We start from the raw sequence: 24417 nt of genomic DNA on the forward strand, positions 1-24417 counted from the left end.
TTATCCAGGTCTGTGTGAACTTATTAACAAATTAGATGGAAGATAAACGTTATGGTGGGCCCCATGTGGGACCCACCTGCAAGAGGATTGGCTAGTGTACGCATACAGCAGCATAATAGCTATTGTATAGATGTCCCAAGCCATGTAGGCCCCACGCATAAGGTATGTGCTATATCTATGCCGTCCATTCATTTTTCTAGATGGACCGTTCACCCATGTGGACCCTACCATGATGTATGCTTTGTGTAGCCACATCGTCCAGACCTTGGACGGTGGGACCCATCATGATGCATGTGTTGTATCCATCCGTCCAACCATTTTGAAAGTTAATTTTAAGGCTTGAGACTAAAAATAAGACAGATCTAGGATCAGGTGGACCACATTATAGAAAATAGTGGGTTTAAACGTCCACCATTAAAATCCTTGGGCTACCAAGTTTGGACCAATATGATATTTATTTTTCCTCTTTATAACCTTATGAACAGACTAGATGGAAATTAAACGCTATGGTGGGCCTAGTGGACTTTTGATGGTGGAAATCATTATCACCACTGTTGCTTGTGGTATGGTCCAGATGATCTTTTGATATAATTCATTTGTTTGGATAATGCTCTCTATAGATGGATAAATGGTGTAGTTGTTGTGGTCCATTTGATACGGCCCGTTAGATGTATTTGGGGCCCATTTGATGAGGCCCGATGTGAGGTATTTGGAACCCATTTAGAAGGGCCCGATGTGATGTATATGAGGCCCATTTAGATTGTATGCAGCCCATTATATTGTGTATAAGGCCTTTGTGTGAGGCCATGGGCTCACTATATGTTTAGCACTATAAGGGCCACCCCTTGGGAGCAATGTTGGTTAAATGAACACATTGATGGGCGATGATGGTTAAATGTCCACACCATGACCTTCCCTTAGGCCGATTCTGATTGTCGAGGCTGATTCTGATCATTGAGGTCGATTTCGATTGTCCAGGCTGATTTTCGAGGCCGATTCCGATTATCGAGGTCGATAATCGAGGCCGATTCCGATTCTGATTATTAAGGTCGATTCTGCTTATTGAGGCCAATTTAGATTATCTATCGAAGTTGATTTTGATTGTTGAGGCCGATTGTTGATGCCGGTTATTAATACCAGTTATGAGTACGTGACAGCATAACATCATAATACATGCCCATACGCATCATTTGCATATTTTTTATGAGATGTGGTTGACCATTACATATGTCATTGGATTGGTTGTTATGAGACTCCCTGATAGGTGGAGGTTATCTCACATGAGCGCACGGTATGCACAGGGTTGATGCATGACTGGATTGTATGATTCATGCATCTTGCAATGTGTGTTGTGATTATTGTACGCCTTAGCGACATTAAGGCCGTAGCCTCCATAGGCATATCATGGATGGTCAGATGGGACACTAGAAATCTGTTATTAGCATTGGGCTGCTATAGATTGTCCTGGGTGAAAATTTTTAAACCCTATTAGTACCAGAGGACGCTCCAACGTCAAGACCGAGTGGATATATATATATATATATATATATGAGCGCATGAGGGCCGTATACCAGTAAGCCATGTCTCCCACTGTGTCATGGTCGGTTGGGATGGGGTGTGGCCTTACCCACCTGAGAGAGTTGGCATGGCTAGGCTGAGTTTGACTAGCTCGTGAATGGGTCCACTATCGACGTTCCGGGTAAATATTGGCTGACTACTAGTCAGGCGGATAGTGAGGTCTCTTCCACTTATCCAGTTATGCGCTTGATGGGGCGGCAAGCTGGTGTAGAGTGTACTAGACCCCGATGATGATACCAGAGATTAACAATACTAATATGTGGACTTATTGGGCAGGAGTTGCATACTCATTCATTCATTCATTATCCACTCGGGCTGATGGTGCGCAACTATTTCTTAGGTGTACCTTCTCAATGGTTAGGGTTTCGGTTAGGGCACGCGACTAACATGAGATCAGGAGTTTACCACATTGAGTTTGACTATTCAAATTTAGGTATGGGATTGGTTTGGATAGAAGTCCCTTGTGATGGACCCCATAGCTTGCGATACCACGTACTATCATCCCAACTTCACAGTCCAGCATGGTCATTCCATTCGCACTGCATATTGCATTACACCCGCAGCATATGACATTTTGGGTTACTATGTTTCTGCATTTATATGGCTTAGATACAGCTGACGGTATCAGTGAACTCGTCAGGAATTGTATATTGTATTGCATCTTCGGCATCTGATATTTGTCACTTTATGACTTCTCATTTGCATAGTTGATCTATATTGCGTGTTCTAATATTGATTAACTCATGGACTTGTCAGTATTTCCGCTTACTCTGATATCATATGATTCATGATCTTACCAGTATTTTTGATATTGTATGATTATGGCATTATATTGAATACTTGGCACTTACCTTGTCCACACACTTACACCAGCCTCTAAGCTTTCTATAAGCTTATGCTTGATAGATGCGTGCAGGTGATGTTAAGTTCTAGCAGTGTGAAGCTTGGAGTTTGTAGCTATCTTCCAGAGTTTTAATCTTATTTTGCCATATGTATTTCCCCTTTTAGCATTGTATTTAAAGTTTATATTAGTGGATATGTGATGATGATGTTGCATTTGTGATTTTGGTAAACTTGTGGTTATGCTTCTTACGAGATAAATGTACATTAGAAAATCCTCCTTGTAGGATCCCAGGTTCGAAACCTGGCATATGGGTGCTAAGAGCTGATAATAGGGCACTATGGAGGCTGTCGGCACCGGATTTACCGATCGGGATTCCTGTGAATCCAATTTCTGGGTTTGGGGCGTGACACATGCCGTTTATCCATTTCAGCTCATGTGGGGCCCACCCCACACATGCTGCACGTGTGAGATGGGACCCACCTTAAGGCATGTATTGTATATCCACTCCATCCATCTGTCCAGATGGCATGGACCCCACTGCATGTATGTGCTTCACGTCCAGCACATCCCAGCTGTTCGTCCAGGATGTAGCCCACCCCACACCCGTGGGTGGGACCCTCCTTAATGTATATATTCTGTATTCACACTGTCCATCTGGATGGTGTGATACATGTGTGATTGGGGTTTTATCCCAGTTGTCCGTCCGTTCTGGACAGGCAGGACCCATCTCTATGTATTTATTCTATATCCACTCCATCCAGGCTATCCGTTTCGCTGGACAGGTAGGAACCCCCCCCCCCCCCACCCCCACCTTGAACGTATGTGTTTCATCCTTGTTGTCCAGGTCATGGGACACACCAGCAGTGTAATCGCAAGCCCACCATGATATATGTTTTATCCTTACCGTCCATCAGTTTTTAGGCCCACCAGAGGCATGTGTTTTATTAGGCCCACTTGTTGATTGATTAAGGCCCATTATGACGTATATGATGCCCTTGTGTGAGGCCCAACGTGTTGTATATGAAGCCCCTGCGATACGACCCATTTTGATATTTATGAGGCCCATTGCTGCGGCCCATTGTAACGGAGATGAAGCCCATGAGATGCGACCCATTGTGATGTATATTAGGCCCGTGTGAGAGGCCCATTATGATTTATTTGCAGCCCATATATGGGGCCCAGTGTGATGTATTTAAGGCCCGTGGATGTAGCCCAATGTGATGTACTTATGGCCCATTTAATGAGGCCCGATATGATATATATGTGGCCTATGTGATGCATCTCATTATGATGTATTTTAGGCCCATATTGTAAGGCCCGGTGTAATGTATGTGAGGCCCATGGTGATGTATATTAGGCCCTTAAGTGAGGCTATGGGCCCCACTATATGTTAGGCTCTATGTGGGCCATTTCTTGGGAGCAATGTTGGTTAAATGTCCACATTGATGGGCGATGATGGTTAAATGTCCACATTGTGACCTTCCCTCGGGCCCTTTGTTAGGCCAATTATCGAGGCCGATTATTGATGTCGAATGTCAAGGCCGATTGTCATGGCCAATTGTTGAGGCCGATTATCGAGGCTAATGCTGATCATCGATACCGATTATTAATATTGATTATCAGCGCCGGTTATCGATACCGATTATGAGTATGTGACAACATAGTATCATGATACATGCCGATATGCATCACCTGCATGTTTGTTATGAAATGTGAATTGACCATCGCATATGCCATAGGGCAGGTTTTTATGAGACTCCCTGATAGGCAGAGTTATCCCACATGAGCACACGGTATGCACACGATTGATGCATGATTGGACTGTATGACTCATGCATCTTGTATTTTGTGATTTGACTACTATACGCCCTAACAACATCAGGGCCGCGGCCTCCACAAGCATATCGTGGATGGTCAGATGGGACACCAGAAATTTTTATCTACATAGGGTGCCATAGATGTCCCTGGGTGAAAGTCCTTAAACCTCCATGCCTAGGAGTTACTCTAATGTCTGGACCGAGTGGATACCTGAGCACCCGAGTGCCAAATATCAGTATGATGTGTCTCCCACTGTGTCGTGGTCGGTTGGAAGGGGGTGTGGCCTTACCCACCCTAGGGTAGGGGCATAGCTAGGCTGAGTTTGACCAACTTGTGAATGGGTCTGCTATTTACATGCCGGGTAAATATTGGCTGATTACTGGCCAGGCGGATAGTTAGGTCTCCTCCACTTGCATGGTTACGCGTCCAACTAGACCACGGTGATGATCCTAGAGATGTACAGTACTGATATGTGGACTTATTGAGCAGGAGTTGCATACTCAGCATTTTACTCATTCATTCATTCATTCACTATCCACTCGGGCTGGTGGTTTATAACTAATTGATATGTGTACCTTCACAATGGCTAGGATTTCGGATAGGGTGCTCGACCAACCTGAGATCAGGAGTTTACCACATTGAGCCTATATATCCAAATTTAGGTATGAAACTAGTTTGGATAGTAGTCCCTTATGATGGACCCCATAGCCTACGATACTACGTACTATCATCCCGACTTCACACTCCAGCTTAGTCATTTCATTTGCACCACATATTGCATTACATCCGTGGCATATGGTATTATAGGTTACTACGTTTCTGCATTTTTATCGCCTAGATGAGGTTGATGACATTCATGAACTCGTCAGGATTTACAAATTGCATTGTGTCCTCAGCATATGATATTTAGTTTACTATATCTCCACATTACATGGCTATTCTACATTGCTTCCTCATTATATGATATTGGCTTATTATGTTTTTGCACTACGTAGCTTGAATAAGGTTGATGGTATTATGGACTTGCCACGATCGACATCATATAATCTGATATTGTATGACTCATGGATTTGCTAGTATTTCTGTTTACTCTGATATAGCTTACTTGGCACTTACCTTGAGCACACAATTTCACCACCCTCTCAGCTTTCTATAAGCTTATGCACGATAGATGGATTGGTATGGTACACACATTTATATTAGCTCGAATCTTATGATAACGCTCGAGAACTTTCGATGAAAAGTTCGGGGCGTTACATTAAGTCTATAAGGATTCTCATGTCTATGGCATGTGCTGTACAATTATTCGAGATGGATGTAAAAAGTGCTTTCCTAAAATGGTGTACTTGATGATGAAGTATACTTTGAACAACTAAAAGGATTTATTGATCTCAAATACCTTTAACACGTATACTAATGGTAAAGTGCTTTATGATCCTAAACAAGCACCCTAAGCATGGTATGAGTCTTTGACGCAATCCTTGCTAGACCATCAATTTTGCAGGGGGACTATTGAAAAAACACTGTGTATGTGAAAGACTGAGAATGCCTTACTTACAGTCCAGATTTATGTGAATAACATAATCTTTGGATCTACTTGTGAAGATACAGCTCATGAATGTTTAATGATATATTTGAAGATTTTAGGCCTCTTATTCTTTTTTACATAACATAGGAAATGTTATTTGTTTTTCTTTTCATTTTGTGTAAATTTTGTCGAGTATACAAACCTTACTATATGGGCATATAAGTATGTACATTTCTTTGGACAAGTCGAATCATATAGAAAAAGCTGAAACTTGATGATTCGATGTCATCAAACTCACTTCGATGTCAACGAACATACTTTGATTTTTTCGAAGTATATTTAGGAATTAAATCGTTAGAAGAGGTTTGATGTCATCGAATAGATATGTGATGTCATCAAAACCATCATCTTCGATGTCATCGAACAACTTCGATGACATCGAAGAATCCCGGCAGTATAAAAATCGAGCGCACTCTGAAATTTCATTTTTCATTTTCTATTTCGCTTGAGACGGTCTTTCTATTCTCCTTCTCTCTGGTGGAAGATTTGGTGGACGATTCTTGGTCAAATCACTCCCATCTTGGTAAATCTCTGGGCGTATTTTGCAACCCTGGATGAGCCCACTGACTAAGCTTCAGCCAACAAGTATCACTGCTTGGGGCTTGCACAAAGAGATGGGCAGATGATAGGAACCATCAATTTTCTTGAGGCAAAGTGTAGGAGCCACAATCCATAAATCAAGGGCCGAGGAGATTTGGAAGCAGAGTTTTATACTTACACGACTTTGGAACTCAAGAAGCCTCTATACTCGTCCTCAAGGGACTGTGGAAAATCCCAGTGAAAGAGTGCTACGAACGGTTGTATACCTGCGCATGTGCGAGAGTTGTTTGAGACAATGACCTTTGAAGTATTATAAGTTGGAAAATGATCACATGGGTTTCAATGTATGGTAATTACCATGTGTCCAAACTATGTGGGGCCCACCCATTGTATGTGTGGAACCCAAACAATGGATCTGGTGAGACTCATGGGCAAAGTGCATCCGAAGAATAATTCTTATCCAAAATTCAGGTGGGACACACCACTGGGAGCAATGTACAATTGCTTCTAAAATCGATATATTCACTTTTTGTGGCCCACCTAAATTTTAAAATGACTAGAGTTTGAACATGTCCCTTTTATCTTGAAGGACCACACTTGATGAATGGGTTGGATGTCACATACACAACTGTGGACCCCACTTTCCATTTGAAAGTTTCTATGGTGGGCATCCCTTCACAAATGTCAACCATTGTTCCCATTAGTATGGCCCACTTGAGTTTTGGATTTATTTGGGTTTTGGAATCTATACATAGCAATTGGAGATGCATCTCATGAATGGGTTAGATGCCACTCTGTTTTCCTTCCTTGCCGTTTCTTTGCTGTGTGCCTATTAAAAGAGTTTTGGTGCACGGAGTATACACGGTGGAGCCTAAAGTATCAACAGTTTGGACCATTGAGAATTGGGACCCACCTATAAAAACTGAACAACTGAGTAACAACTGACATACAAATCACTCACATCTTGTTGGCTGAATCTTTGACCTCCATCTTTGCTCACAACCCCAAGTGTAGGGTCGCAATGTAGTAATAATCTCGGTGAGACCGACGTCGAATCCACAGGGACTGAACTTGTGTATCTTTTGAATTTAACTAGAACTAGAACTAGATGAAGAACTAAAGCAGATATCTGAATTTAAAGGAGTAATTAGGAATAAGGTTTAAATTATCAATTAAAAGGAACTAAGGAGCCTGTCACGCCCCAAACTCGAAAATCGGGCTCACTAAATTCTCAATCGCCGAATCCAATGCCGACAGCTTCCATAGTACCCCATTTTCGGCTCCTAGCGGGCATACGCCAGATTTCGATCCTGGGATCCTACAAGGAGGATTTTTTAACATTCATTTATCTTGTAAGAAGCATAACCATAAGTTTACCCAAATCACAAAAGCAACATCATCATCATATATCCACTAATATAAATAGTTGAATAACAACGATGAAAGGGAAATACATATGTATCAAAATTAAAGCTCCAGAAGTCTGTTGCACGCTCCAAGTTCAACGCTTCCGCGACCTAACACCACCTGCACGCATCTATCATGCATAAGCTTATAGAAAGCTTAGAGGGTGGTGAAAGTGTATGTAAGGTAAGTGCCAAGTATACAATAAAGCCCATAAACCATACATCATTGGAATAAACGAAAATACTGACAAGATTGTAAGTGCTATAGTTTATATCCCTGTCTGTTGTCAAATTTGTGGTGCCAAAATCACTGTTATATATAACTTGCATAAGTGAAGCTCTCTCAAGGATCAACATTCATAAACAAGCTAAGCTCACAACAAGCAAAGCTCACAAGTACAAGGATCAATCTTGAATGCAAGAACTGCTCACAAGACAAGACTCAAGCTACAAGACTTCAAGAAGAGTACAAGGCAGTTTGTAAAGAACTCAAGACACTTTCAAGATTGAGCTACATCAAGATTTCAAGATTGAACTACATCAAGACTTCAAGGCTCATACTTCAAGGTCACTAGTTCCTAATGTTTCAATGTCCTTACTTCATGGTTGAGGTTTGACTGACCTTAGGTTGACCTTAGAAGTAGGTCACATTGGATACATAAATCGAATGTTTATTTTACATAAGTTTGATCTGTTCTTCGACTAGTCCTAGGCCTTCTTCGACTAGTCCTAGAGTTGCTTCGACCAGTCTATGAAATTCCTCGATTAGTCGTGAGTTTGTTACAAATTTCGGATAAAATCTATTAGGCTTCGACTAGTCCAGGAATCTGTTCGACCAGTCGAAGAAACAGTGTCGACTGCATCTTCGACCAGTCGAAAATCTTCAACTCAAAATCCAGCGATGTTTTTCAGGTTCTTCGACTAGTCGGAGGAGACCTTCGACTAGTCGAAGGTGACCTACGACCAGTCGAAGGAGACCTTCGACCAGTCGTAGAACGGTCAAAGCTTATCGTGCCTAATTTTTCAAATATCTGTTATTGCTTCGACTAGTCGAAGGGCTCCCTAGACCAGTCGAAGACACGATCTGCTCACCTATAAATAGTGCACAAATCTCAGAAGAAATCATCGAATTAATTAATCCATTCAAGCCAATCTTCGTCAAACTTCTGAGAGAATTCTGTGCTCCATTTAAGCTAAGTGTGCTTATTTAATATTCTCTTTCCTTAGCTTTATTTAATTGATTTTGTTTCTACTATTCCAATCTAATTTGATAAGAGGAATTGTTATTCCCTTTCTTTGGAATCAAAATCAATTAAGGCAAGCCCTATTTGGTTTAATTTAAAATCTATTAGAATTAGAACCATTGTAATTGAGTACTGGACATTGAACTTGGACATTCAATCATCTACTCTGATTTGGTTCTACCAGGCTGCTACAACGAAGGAGATAATCAGGTATTTTACATTTAATTGTAAATTTCTTTCTGTTTTGGTTTCTTTCAAGATTTGCCAGAAAAATCTTGTTGTATTGGTTATCTGAGGAGAGCCAGGAAAACTCAGAAGTGGGGTTTTTTAATTGTGTAAGCCCACGATAAAGACACAATTGTAAAGGTTTTGGGTGAACCTGGGAAAACCTATTTTGTTAGTGAACGCTAATATCCCTGTGTGAGGATATTAGGAGTGGAGTAGCATTCTGTGTGGTTTGTTTAACAGTTGGTGAACACACATGTGAACCACTATAATCCCTTGTGTTGTGGTTGAATGATTTATACTTTTGATCTTTAATTATTCTTTTGTGGGATGTATGTATGGTGGTGAATGTTGTAATCATTTAATTCAAGCATTGTGAGAATTTTGTAATAGTTTAGAATTTATTTTCTGCTATTCCTTTATCAGCTTGATATTCAATTTCCTTTAAAAGTTGTTCCAGCAAGGTTGCCTGCCATTTTTATGGTGTATGGCTGTCCCTAGAACAATACATTTGTGATTACAATTTATTTCAATTCAGTTTGTATTTATTTCTGTATTCCTCTTTGGTTTGAGATTTGATACAAAGATCTTTCTAGAAATAAGGTTGTCCTACCATAAACTCTGGTTTTTGGTGTAAGGTTGTCCTTAGAACAACAATTGTATCAACCTCTCAATATCTGAATTTTGAGGTTATTTTACTTTCTTGCATTGTGATTTATTTTGGCTATCATATTCTTTTTAATTCAGATTATAAGTTTCATTTGGCATTGTCCTATTCACCACCCCCTCTAGGACATATAACTAGGCCTTTTCAAGTGGTATCGAGCCTAATAGCTCTTTTTAATTCTTGGATTTAATTCTGAGCTAACGATTTAAGCTATTTAAGATATCAAATTTTGATAGCCTTTCATCACAAGGCCTCCACCCTTTGATGGCTCCAACTATGCCTATTGGAAATCCGAATGAGGATCTTCCTCAAATCAATGGATGAGAGTGTGTGGCAAGCCACAATGACATCGAATGGAATCCTCCTATCATGGAAGTTATGGTTCAAAATCTATGAAAGTCACACCATATTACCAATGGACCACTCTTCAGAAAAGTGAGAGTAGTGCAAATGCTAAAGCACTAAATGCAATTACTTGCGCACTATCACCGGATGAGTTCAAAAGAATCATTTCCTGTGATGCTGCAAAGTAAGCTTGGGATTTATTAGAAATGACACACGAGGGTACTACAATTGTCAAAAAATCTAAAGTCCAACTCCTCACAACCAGATTTGAAGAAATTCATATGGAGGAAAATGAAATGTTTATGGACTTTTACACTAGATTGAATGACATTGTAAACTCAATGTGGGGTCTTGGTGATAAAATCCCAGAAAGTAAAGTGTGTGCAAAAATATTACGCTCACTTCCTGAACGGTTCAATTCTAAAGTAACCGCGATCCATGAACTTCGTGATACGGATAATATGAGGGTAGAAGAACTAGTTGGTTCTCTACAAACCTACGAGTTAAACTTTAAAGCTCCTAAAGGTAAATCTATCGCACTAAAATCTTCTAAATGTAATTCAAAAGAAAATTCTGATTCAGAAGATGATATGGCTCTTTTAGCTAAGAAATTTTACAAGATTTTCAAAAGCAAGAAAAGGGTTGATTTTCAAAATTCAAATGATAAAAAGAAGTTTAGACCCAAATCTCGAAAATCTTTGAAAGATAGTCAATGTTACAATGTCAAGAATATGGGCACTTAGCAAATAGATGTCCTAAAAGGGACAAACCCACGAAGAAGGGTATGTTGGCTACATGGGATGAATCATCTGATTCTAAAGGTTCTTCTGAATCAGAAGATTCTGAAACTGAGTCGGGCAATGAGGTTAAAGCTCTTATGACTCTAGCCAAATTCACATTTTCAGATAATGACTCAACAAGTGAAGAAAATCTGAGTACTGAATGTGAAAATGAAGATGATCTTCAAGACGCTTACAATGCCTTATATAAGGAAAGTTGTAAAATTGCTGTCAAACTTAAACTTCAAAAAGAAAAGTTTTCTAAACTCAAAAAATGTTTTAAATCACTTGTCTTAGAAAAATCACAAATTTCAGATTGTTTTGAAAAATCAAAATGCGATTTGGAATTTAAAAACTCCCTAATTATTGATTTAAAATCTGAAATTGAGAAACTTAAAACTGAAGTATCTTCTCTTCTGAGTCTAAAGGACACATGGAAATATGCCCAAGGTGATCCAAAGTTAGAGAAACTTTTATCCGGATCAAGAAAATGTGGCGATCTATTCGGGTTGGGCTATGATAAAAATCTACCTCCTAAACAAAAGTATACACCTCCTATGTTTGTTAAAGGAGAGTCCTCAAACTCAAAAGGGAAAAGTACATATCAAGATTTTTCTAGAAATTCAAAAACTTTTCAAAAACCTAGAAGCAGCCATGTCAACTTTAATCAGAAACGAAATCCACTAGCTGAAAAGATAGTTGATTTACTCAAGGAGCTCTTAAAATCTAACTCTATAGGTGATTCCTACAAATATACACAAAAGAAGACCAACTATGTTCCTAAACCCAAAACAGTTATGAAATGGGTTCCTAAAGCTACCTGCTTGGTTACTCATACTGCTTTCAAAGCAACAAGTCATTCAAAGTGGTACCTAGACAGTGGATGCTCCAGGCATATGACAGGTGACAAAGCTTTATTCACGGATCTGAAAGATATGACTGATGGTTCAGTCACATTTGGTGATGGTAGCAACTGCAAGATTATAAGCCAAGGTACGGTTCAACTTTTTAATCTTCCTATGTTTAAAAATGTTTTATATGTTGAAGGCTTAAAACATAACTTGCTTAGTATATCTCAAATATGTGATAATAACCATAGTGTTCGATTTTCTAATCAAAGCTGTGAGATACTAAACAATAAGGGTTCTGTAATATTAACTGGATGTAGAACGTCTGAAAATTGCTATATTATTAGCGAATCCAGCTCATCTAATCAAACATGTTACATGGTCCATACAGACGAGACTGATTTATGGCACAAACGTCTTGGACATGTACATTATCGAAACTTATATAGATTGAGCAAACGAGAACTTATAAGAGGTTTACCCAAACTTCAGAAATTAGATAAAATATTTGATGAGTGCCAGATAGGCAAAGAAACAAAGAACTCACACAAAAAGGTGAATTCAAATACCACATCAAGACCACTCGAACTTCTCCACATGGATCTGATAGGACCTACCAGAACAGAAAGTCGTGGTGGGAAAAAGTATATCCTGGTAATAGTTGATGACTTTACCAGATTCACTTGGGTAGTCTTCTTAAGGGATAAATCTGAAACCCTTGAAGAAGTAAGAAAAGTTTTCAAAAGGATTCAAACTGAAAAATCTTCTCAAATCAGTAAAATTCGTAGTGATCATGGATCTGAATTTGAAAATAACAATTTTGAGAAGTTCTGTACCGACCAAGGAATATTACATGAATTCTCTACTCCCAAAACTCCACAACAAAATGGAATTGTAGAAAGAAAGAATAGGGTGCTTCAAGAAATGGCTAATGTCATGTTGAATAGCATGAAGCTCTCTAAAAATCTTTGGGCTGAAGCAGTCAACACAGCTTACTATATTATTAACCGAGTCTACACTAGCAAAGATAATAATAAAATGGCTTACGAATTGTGGTTCAATAAAAAGCCTACTGTTAAATACTTTCAAGTTTTTGGTAGCAAGTGCTATATTTTACGTGATCGTGAAAATTTGAGAAAATTCGATACGAAGAGTGATGAAAGTATTTTTCTAGGATATTCCTTAAACAGTCGAGCTTATAGGGTTCTGAACAAAAGGACTGGTGTGATTCAAGAATCCATTAATGTTGTCATTGATGATCACTTAAACACGCCAATTTCTAATTCAGATAATGATGAAGTACTAATCATTGATAAACCTGATACTTCATCGAATCAGACTGATTCTGAGTTGAGAACTGTTAAAGATCATCCAACCACACAAATTCTTGGAAACCCTCTCACCGGTGTTCACACCCGTAGACAACTTGAGGATATATGTAATTATGTATGTTTTACATCCCAAATAGAACCATCTAACGTAAAAGCTCTTGCTGATGAGAACTGGATTGTTGCGATGCAAGAAGAACTCAATCAATTCGTAAGAAATGATGTTCGGTATCTCGTACCAAGAAAGATAAACACATCATTCGAACAAAATGGATTTTCAAAAATAAGTCTGACGAGTGTGAAAATATAATTAGAAACAAGGCTAGACTAGTGGTACAAGGCTATACTCAAATTGAAGGGATTGATTTCGATAAAACTTTTGCACCAGTAGCACGTCTTGAATCTATCAGACTATTTATATCCATTCCATGTTTTAGAAAGATAAAGATCTATCAGATGGATGTGAAAAGTGCTTTTCTAAATGGCGATTTACATGAAGAAGTCTATGTTGAACAGCCAATGGGTTTTGAAGATTCCAAAAATACTGATTATGTATATCGGCTTAAAAAGGCACTTTATGGATTAAAACAAGCACCTAGGCATGGTATGAGAAACTAACGAAATTTCTTTTAAGTCATAATTTTCAAATGGGATCTGTTAATAAAACTCTGTTTGTTAAAAAACATAATGATCATATCTTAATGGTGCAGATTTATGTTGATGATATCATTTATGGATAAACTTGTACTGACTTGACTACTGAGTTTGCAGATTTGATGAAATCACAGTTCAAAATGAGCATGGTTGGGGAATTGACTTATTTCCTTGGATTGCAAGTAAAGCAACAACCTGAAGGAATATTCATTTCTCAATCTAAGTATGCTTTGAATCTAATCAAGAGATTTGGATTTGAGAATGGCAAGAATTTCGATACTCCTATGAGTACTACCCTGAAACTCTCAAAAGACTCTAATGGTAAAAATGTTGACTCAAAACTTTATCGGAGTATGATTGGTAGTTTGTTATATTTAACTGCTAGTAGACCTGATATTTCTCTAAGTGTTGGTATTTGCACAAGATATCAATCTGATCCAAAAGAATCTCACTTGATTGCTATCAAGCGAATTATTAGATATGTTGCAAGTACTATAAATCTCGGTCTTTGGTATCCTCATGAGACCAGTGTCCAATTAGCTGGGTACTCAGATGCTGACTGGGGTGGTAATCTAGATGATAGAAAATCAACCAGTGGTGGTTGTTTTTACATTAGAAATTGTCTAGTTTCCTGGTTTAGTAAGAAACAAAATTCTATATCACTTTCAACAGCTGGAGCTGAGTATATCGCAGCTGGTAATGCATGTACACAGCTTATTTGGATGCAACAAATGCTAAGTGATTATGGAATTAAATAGGATTCTATGTTATTACATTGTGATAATTCCAGTGTGATAAATATTTCAAAAAATCCTATTCAGCATTCTCGTACTAAGCACATTGACATTAGATTTCATTATATAAGGGAATTAGTAGAAGAAAAAGTTATATCTCTAGAATATATTCCTACCGAAGATCAACGAGCTGACATTTTCACAAAACCTCTCGATAAAAGCAGGTTCAAAAAGATGAAATTTGATCTTGGCATGTGCATTTTAAAATGATTATTTATGCCTACTTGTATTATAGTGCATATATTTGCTAGATTAAATTCTAATTTTTATATAATTTGCAAGAAATATAAATTTTTGGACATTCTTCGACCAGTCGTGAGTATAAAGTTACACATATGTTAGTCGATATGCTGGTTGATGACTGTATTGGCTACACATATGTTAGTCGATATGCCGGTTGATGAGGCACCAATCCATCATCTGATCTTCAACAATACTAATATCAATAAGATGAAGCTGGATCTACTTCCTGAACAAGGTGGTGGTGGTGATGGTGGTGGTCATGAAGAAGCTGGTGATGACATTAATATGGATGACATTTTTGAGGAACTGGATTCTGACTCAACAAATGATCCAGATTTTGAACCATCTGATGTTGATGCTCGTCTTAGTGCATTAGAGGATAAAGTTGAGAATATAAATGTAAAGATGGAAAACATGTCTGTTGCTCATGATTTACAATTCAAGTACATGCACAAATATCTTAGGCGATTGAACAAAGGCATGCACTAACTTGATCCCTCTATTCCTGCTCCGTCATCTGGTTCTGGTTCTGACTAGTTTATATGAGACTTCTGGTCTGTAATAACTTTATAACTTAGCACTTGGTTGACTGATTTTGAGTTGGATACTATCTATGTTTTATGCTGGATATGTATTCTATGTGAAGCTATTCTGAGTATCTCTATCACTGTTTTGCTATACTCTCATAACTCCTCATGTTTACTCTCATATATCCCTTTATTTAGTTCTCCTTTATTATTGTTTCCTTTGTCATATTGTGACAAAAAGGGGGAGAATGGTTTGTTCTTAACGATGTGATTGTGAGAGGAGTAGCATTGGTTATGTTACTCAGGGGGAGTATGTTTGAACTAGTTGAATGAAACTGGTTGAATGTTGAATATTGAATATTGAATATTGATTTGCAGGTAAGCCAGTTTATATGACCTGGTTCATAACTCTTTAACCAGTTGTTTTACTTTATGTTTATCTTGGTTATGTGTTTTGTCACTAATTTGACAAAGGGGGAGATTGTAAGTGCTATAGTTTATATCCCTGTCTGTTGTCAAATTTGTGGTGCCAAAATCACTGTTATATATAACTTGCATAAGTGAAGCTCTCTCAAGGATCGACATTCATAAACAAGCTAAGCTCACAACAAGCAAAGCTCACAAGTACAAGGATCAATCTTGAATGCAAGAACTGCTCACAAGACAAGACTCAAGCTGGAAGACTTCAAGAAGAGTACAAGGCAGTTTGTAAAGAACTCAAGACACTTTCAAGATTGAGCTACATCAAGATTTCAAGATTGAACTACATCAAGACTTCAAGGCTCATACTTCAAGGTCACTAGTTCCTAATGTTTCAATGTCCTTACTTCATGGTTGAGGTTTGACTGACCTTAGGTTGACCTTAGAAGTAAGTCACATTGGATATAAAAATCAAATGTTTATTTTACATAAGTTTGGTCTGTTCTTCAACTAGTCCTAGGCCTTCTTCGACTAGTCCTAGAGTTGCTTCGACCAGTCTATGAAATTCCTCGATCAGTCGTGAGTTTGTTACAAATTTCGGATAAAATCTGTTAGGCTTTGACTAGTCCAGGAATCTGTTCGACCAGTCGAAAATCTTCGACTCAAAATCCAGCGATGTTTTTCAGGTTCTTCGACCAGTCGAAGGTGACCTACGACCAGTCGAAGGAGACCTTCGACCAGTCGTAGAACGGTCAAAGCTTATCATGCCTAATTTTTCAAATATCTGTTATTGCTTCGACTAGTCGAAGGGCTCCCTAGACCAGTCGAAGACGCGATCTACTCACCTATAAATAGTGCACGAATCTCAGAAGAAATCATCTAATTAATTAATCCGTTCAAGCCAATCTTCGTCGAACTTCTGAGAGATAATTCTGTGCTCCATCTAAGCTAAGTGTACTTATTTAATATTCTCTTTTCTTAGCTTTATTTAATTGATTTTGTTTCTGTTATTCCAATCTAATTTGATAAGAGGAATTGTTATTCCCTTTCTTTGGAATCAAAATCAATTAAGGCAAGCCCTATTTGGTTTAATTTAAAATCTATTAGAATTAGAACCATTGTAATTGAGTACTGGACATTGAACTTAGACATTTAATCATCTACTCTGATTTGGTTCTACTAGGCTGCTACAACGAAGGAGATAATCAGGTATTTTACATTTAATTGTAAATTCCTTTTTGTTTTGGTTTCTTTCAAGATTTGCTAGAAAAATCTTGTTGTATTGGTTATCTGAGGAGAGCCAGGAAAACTCAGAAGTGGAGTTTTTTAATTGTGTAAGCCCACAGACAAAGACACAATTGTAAAGGTTTTGGGTGAACCTGGGAAAACCTATTTTGTTAGTGAACGCTAATATCCCCTGTGTGAGGATATTAGGAGTGGAGTAGCATTCTGTGTGGCTGTTGTTTAACAGTTGGTGAACACACAGGCGAACCACTATAATCCCTTGTGTTGTGGTTGAATGATTTATACTTCTGATCTTTAATTATTCGTTTGTGGGATGTATATATGGTGGTGAATGTTGTAATCATTTAATTCAAGCATTGTGAGAATTTTGTAATAGTTTAGAATTTATTTTCTATTATTCCTTTATCAGCTTGATATTCAATTTCCTTTAAAAGTTGTTCCAGCAAGGTTGCCCTGCCATTTTTATGGTGTATGGCTGTCCCTAGAACAATACATTTGTGATTACAATTTATTTCAATTCAGTTTGTATTTATTTCTGTATTCCTCTTTGGTTTGAGATTTGATACAAAGATCTTTCTAGAAATAAGGTTGTCCTACCATAAACTCTGGTTTTTGGTGTAAGGTTGTGCTTAGAACAACATTTGTATCAACCTCTCAAGATCTGAATTTTGAGGTTATTTTACTTTCTTGCATTGTGATTTATTTTGGCTATCATATTCTTTTTAATTCTGCTATTATAAGTTTTATTTGGCATTGTCCTATTCACCCCCCCTCTAGGACATATAGCTAGGCCTTTTCAAGTGGTATCAAAGCCTAATAGCTCTTTTTTAATTCTTGAGTCATATAATATCAGAGTACGCAATGTAGATCATAATGAACTAAATATCATATACTGCGGATGTAATGTAACATGCCGATCCTGCCAAGTCGGTCTAAGCCATATAAGTGCAGAAACACAATCCAAAATGCCATATACCGCAGATGAAATGCAATATGCGATGTGAATGAAATGACCAAGATGGAGTGAAGTTGGGATGATAGTAGTAGTATCACAGGCTATGGGGTCCATCATAAGGGAATTTTATCCAAACCAGTCTCATACCTAAATTTGAATAGTTAAACACAATGTGATAAACTCCTTATCTCAGGTTAGTCGCGTGCCCCAATCGAAATCTTGGCCATTACGAAGGTACACGTAATAAATAGTTGCGCACCACCATCCCGAGTGGATAGTGAATGGATGAATGAATGAGTATGCAACTCCTGCTTAATAAGTCCACGTATCAGTACTGTACATCTTTGTGATCATCACTGGGGTCTAGTACACTCCATGCTGGCTATCGCCCCAGCTAGCCACGTAGCTCAGGGAGTAGAAAAGACCTCACTACCTGCCTGCCAGTAGTATACCAATGCCTACCCGACTCATCGACAGCATACCCATTTGGGAGCTGGTCAAACTCAGCCTAGCTTACAGCCCCCTCACTCGGGCGGATAAGGCCACACCCCTTCCCAACCGACCACGACACAGTGGGAGACGCAACCTACTGGTATTCAGCACTTGGGCACTCATGTATCCACTCGGTCTAGATATTGGGCCGTCTCTTGGCCTCGAAGGTTTAGGGACTTTCACCCACGGACATCCAAAGTACTCAGATGCTCGAACCAAATATTTTCAGTGTCTCATCTGGCCATTCACGACATGCCTATGGAGGTCACAACCCTAATGTCACTAGGGCATATAATAATCACAATCACACAATGTAAGATGCATGAGTCTTGTAGTCCAATCATACATCAATCCTGCACATACCGTGCACTCATATGGGATAACTCCACCTATCAGGAAGTCCCATAAACCATCTGTACTATAGCATATACAATGGTCAACCACATCTCATAATAAACATGCAGATGATGTGTATGGGCATGTATCATGATGTCATGCTGTCTCATACTCATAATCAGTATCAATAACCGGCATCGACAATTGACCTTGACAATGTGGACATTTAACCAACATTGCCCCCAAAGAATGGCCCACATAGAGCTTAACATATAGTGGACCCATGGCCTCACACAAAGGCCTAATATACAACACCATGGGCCTTAGTCAAGAGCTTAATACACAATCACGATGAGCCTCTCTCATGGGCCTTATATATATCACAATAGGCCTCATCACATAGGCCTCGTATACATCACATTGGGCCTTAAACATGAGGTGAATACACATCACAATGGGCCTCAAATACGGACCGCATATACATCACATTAGGCCTCCTCAATTGGCCTCGACAAACGGAATCAACCTCGACAATTGAAATTGGCCTATACAATCGGTCTCGAGAATCGGAATCGGCCTCGACAATTAGAATCGGAATCGGCCTCGTCAATTAGAATCAGCCTCGACAATCGAAAATGACCTTGATAATTGGTCTCAACAATCAGAATCGGCCTTAACAATTAGCGTCGACAATTGGAATCGACCTCGATAATCAGAATCGGCCTCGACAATCGGAATCAGCCTCAATAATCAAAATCAGCCTTAACAATCGGCCTCAACAATCAGAATTAGCCTCGACAATCAGAATTGACTTCAATAATCAGGATCAACCTCAACAATCAAAATCAGCCTTGACAATCAAAATCAGCCTTAGAAATCAGAATTAGCCCTGGCAATCGGAATCGACCTCGATAATCAGGATAAGACTCAACAATTGAAATCGGCCTCGATAATCAAAATCGGCCTCAACAATCGGCCTCGACAATCAGAATCGGCCTCAATAATTAGAATCGACCTCAATAATCAGCCTCAACAATCAGAATCGACCTCAATAATCGGCCTTTGCAATCAAAATTGGCCTCGATAATCAGAATCGGCCTCGATAATCAAAATCGGCCTCAATAATCAGAATCGGCCTTAACAATCAGCCTCAACAATTGGAATCGACCTCTATAATCAGCCTCAGCAATCGGAATCGGCCTCGACAATCAGAATCGACCTTAATAATCAGAATCAACCTCGACAATAGGCCTCGACAATCAGAATCGGCCTCAGCAATCGAAATTAGCCTCGATAATCGGAATCGACCTCAATAATCGGTGAAACAAGGCCTAAGGGAAGGTCCCAATGTGGACATTAAACCATTATTGCCCATCAATGTGGCCATTTAACTAACATTGCTCCCAAGGAATAGCCCACATAGAGCCAAACGTATAGTGGGGCCCATGGCCTCACTCAAGGGCCTAATATACATCATATTGGGCCTCACTCATGGGCCTCACATACATTACATTGGGCCTCAAACATGGGCCACATATACATCACAATGGGCCTCATTACATGGGCTGCTTATATGTAAAAAAGGGCCTCATTACATGGGCGACAAATACATCATAATGGGCCTTTTGCATAGGCCTCCTAAAATCACAATGGGCCTCATATACATCAAGTGGGCCGTATCACATGGGCCTCAAATACATCTCAAAGGGGCCACATCACATGGGCCTAAGGGGCAGCCCATGATCTAGAAAATGTATGAACGGTGCGTACATAACACATACATCATGGTAGAACTCACGTCCAAGGGACGGACGATGTGAATATATAACGCATACGTTGAGGTGCGTCCCACCGTCCAGCCATTTGGACGGTGTGGATAACAAATGCATACATTAAGGTGGGCCCCACCCTAGAAAATAAATGGATGGCGTGGAGAGACACATGTATCATGATGCGCCCTACTCAGCACTATCCAGATGAATGGTGTGGATACAAAATACATCAGTGTGGGCCCCGCCCGTCCAGAACAGATGGACAACTTGAATAGAACACATGTATAATGGTGGGGTCCCACCGTCCTGCCCAATGGACAGTGTGGCTATTAGAATATGTACATCAAGGGACCCACCATACCTGGCAAATGGGTGGCATGAATATAGAATACATATATCAATGTGGGCCACGTCCACAGATCTTGCTGACGTCAAACATCAGCTATATAGCATGTTGGGAGGTACACCAGCCAATCAGCATGGTGGGTCTCAGTTGCTGGAGGCAGCATGCCATCAAGGTGGGATCCACAGAGCTCATTGGCATCAATGCACAAGCAGCTGTATGCTGCGTGGGAACCACTGTCCGTACCAATGGATGGTGTGAAATATAAGGTGGGTCCACACGTGTGACCCACCATAACATTTGTCTTCCATCCCATCTGTTCATAAGGTCACAAGACCTGAATTAAGATGAAAAACAAATTTCATATAAATCCAAAACTTCTGTGACCCAAAAAGAGTTCAATGGTAGACGCTCAATCTCCTCCTGCTTTTTTTTTTGTAGTGTGGACCACACAAGTTCCGTGAAAGGATGATTTTTGGGGGCACCCCATATATAAAGGGTACCCATTAAATACACGGGGTAGATGTTTAACATACATCAATGTGGGACCAATGGTGTGGCCCATGGTCCCTGCCTATTTACAAGTAATAAGAGTTGCAGCATCCTGGATGTTAGACGACAGCAGCCAGGGGCGTCAGCCCCTTGGCTATATAAATTTTATTTTATTTTTTGTTTTCTTGTAGTTTTTCATAGGTGCGGCTAATATTAGGACAATCCACTCCATCTACTGGATTTTATAGCTCATGGTAGACCCAACGAGCCCAATATTTAACATGTTTTGATGTGTAGAAACATTACGGTGGGCCTTAATAGATTTATCACTATTAAAATAATATTTTTGATGGTGCGGCCCACTAGAGATTTGGATTAACTTCATCTTTTGGCTCAACGCCTAAAATGAGCTGGGAAGTTAGATGGACGGCGTGGATTAAATATATGCATCATGGGTGAGGCTTGTTGTGGGTCCCTCACCCCTCCCTACAAATATATAATGGGATGTTGCTTACTGCAACGTTCTCTAGACGCTGGCAGCAGCGTCCGTTACTCCACCACACTCAGGATTTAGTGGAATTTCACCACTTGTGTAGGCCCACTTGGTGGATGGCATGGGTAAAATGCATACTTCGTGGTGGGGTCCATCCGGGTGGGCCACAAGGCCTTATCATCACCATAAAATGAAAGAGAGGGAGAAAGAAAAATCGAGAGATGGAGGGCTCCACCACTATGAGCCTTCCTAAGTTACAAAACATACATCAAGATGGGTCTCAAATGGGATCCATACCACCAATCGGTAGGCCCCACTTGATCCATTATAAAAAACAAAAGCTAACCTACAAATCACCCACCTCAAGATCTCTTCTTCCTTCTTCTATCAACGCATTCTATAGCTCCAAAGAATGTGATCCAACGGTTGAGATGAGGCTTGGAGGGTGGGATTGGATGGTAGGAAGGTGGGCCAAACATGGCTTCTCCTCTCCCATGGAAAATGTTTAGATGTTGGCTTGCTTGGGGTTTGATTGAAAAATGGAGAAAATGAGAGAGAGAGAGGATGTGATGTAAAGAGAGAGAGGGATGGGTGAGTGAGTGATGGGTGATGTGTACTTGACATATAAGGGATGGGTTGTAAAAGAGAGAGTTGATGGGTGATGCTGTCTACGCGTCGCGGGTCGACAGAATTCGACTGGGAGGACCGCGGAAGCCTATGAAACAGTACGGGCTAGGATACAGGTCTTACAGTGCCAAGGACCACTTGTAGCTTCTTAGGAGACTACCTTGCTTGATTCAGGAAATCCAACTGGAATTAGAGTCCTATCCTATCCAATTGGAAAAGAGAGATAATTGAATCTCTGAACTTCTCATGAACCTAGTCACAATAGATGAGAGTTATGAGGATTGGAAGTGATTCAATCTTCCAACCATGCCCATGGGATGATGGCAAACAGCAGGATATACCAACCCTACAACCAATAATAGTAAAATTGTGAAGATTAGGAAAGATTCCATCACCCTACCATGCCTAAGGGACAATGGTGAACAACGGGACTTACTAATTTCACAATATCAAATCAAGAAAAGAAGATATTCAAAGCAATTGTAGATCTATTATAATTTGTCACAACAAACCATTAAAAACTAAAAATATTCCTTAATAAAGAACTAGAATCCATAAAAAAAACAAGAATCAAAGCAAAGCAAACATCCCAGTCACGCTACAAGCATCACCTCTTAACCCTATCTAAGAGGTTTAGCCAACCATAGACATGATTGAACTAAGAACTCTTGAATAAAACAAAAAAAAAACTAAGGAAGAAGAAAAAACTCCCGAGTGGCGGCTCCACCACTCCTTGAACCCTAGAAGATGCCTAGGAATGTCCTAGGGACTCCTATTTATAGTTGTGAATCCTCCTCTTACGCACCGATTTGGAATTTCCACAAAGTGCCTTAAATTATGCAATCCACGTCGGCCTTGCGTTACAACTCTTCACGATTTCAGTGGCATCGAAGTTGGTTCGGTGGCATCGAAATTGTATTTGAAATTTTATTGCATCTAAAATTATATGTGTAGAGTACTTAGGTGGCACCAAATTAAGCTTAGGTGGCACCGAATTAAGTTGTTTTCTTGCTGGACTGTTTTGTGCACTTTCAGTGGCACCGAAATTGGCTTAGGTGGCACTGAACTGTCTTTTTTTTCTGGTATTTAACTTGTGCTTTTGCTAATCTTTTCTTCAATCTTTGTACTTGGTTTCCTAGGATCTTTGACATGACAATTCTTCATTCTTGGTCTCTTAAGATCCATCCTTTGCCTTGGTGATTCTTGAGCATTAAATCCTTGCTTTTAGTATTCTTTTCAATCAAAGCACTCAGATTCACCTTGCAACACAAATATGCATAAAATACAACATTAAGCAGTATCATGTTCATAAAATTAAGATATAAATGGGGGAAAATATGATCTTCTCTCATCTTCCTTATCTTAGGTTTCAAATTTGGGGATTTGTCTTGTTAGGTTCGAAATCTATTTGGGATTTTTGCATCTCGATTCTTTTCTATTATAGCTCATGCTTACACCATGCCTAGAGAAAAAGGTAAGGCCCCGACACAAGGGGAAACCTTTAGATCTATAAGGTATAAGAAGTTGGCTCCACAGGAATGGGCCAAGGCTCCTGCGGAATCCTTGGGTTCGGCCTCCCCTGTCGGTTCGGCCTCCCCTATCTCTCAACAAGGGATGCCAACCCATCGTGCTCCTCAAAATGCAAATCCTGACCCACTCATTGCTCCACCTAGTGCATCCCTTTTAGAAAAATATTGAGGTAGGAAATTCATCCATGAGTGGCGAGTTAACAAAGAGTGCATTCGACCCTTTGGGATTAAGTCACTTCTAACTGTTGTGGAATGGGAACCACTTTTGAATTTTGGTGGGATCAC

The sequence above is a fragment of the Magnolia sinica genome, chromosome 14 (assembly GCF_029962835.1).
Source record: "Magnolia sinica isolate HGM2019 chromosome 14, MsV1, whole genome shotgun sequence".
In the NCBI taxonomy this organism is placed as follows: domain Eukaryota; kingdom Viridiplantae; phylum Streptophyta; class Magnoliopsida; order Magnoliales; family Magnoliaceae; genus Magnolia; species Magnolia sinica.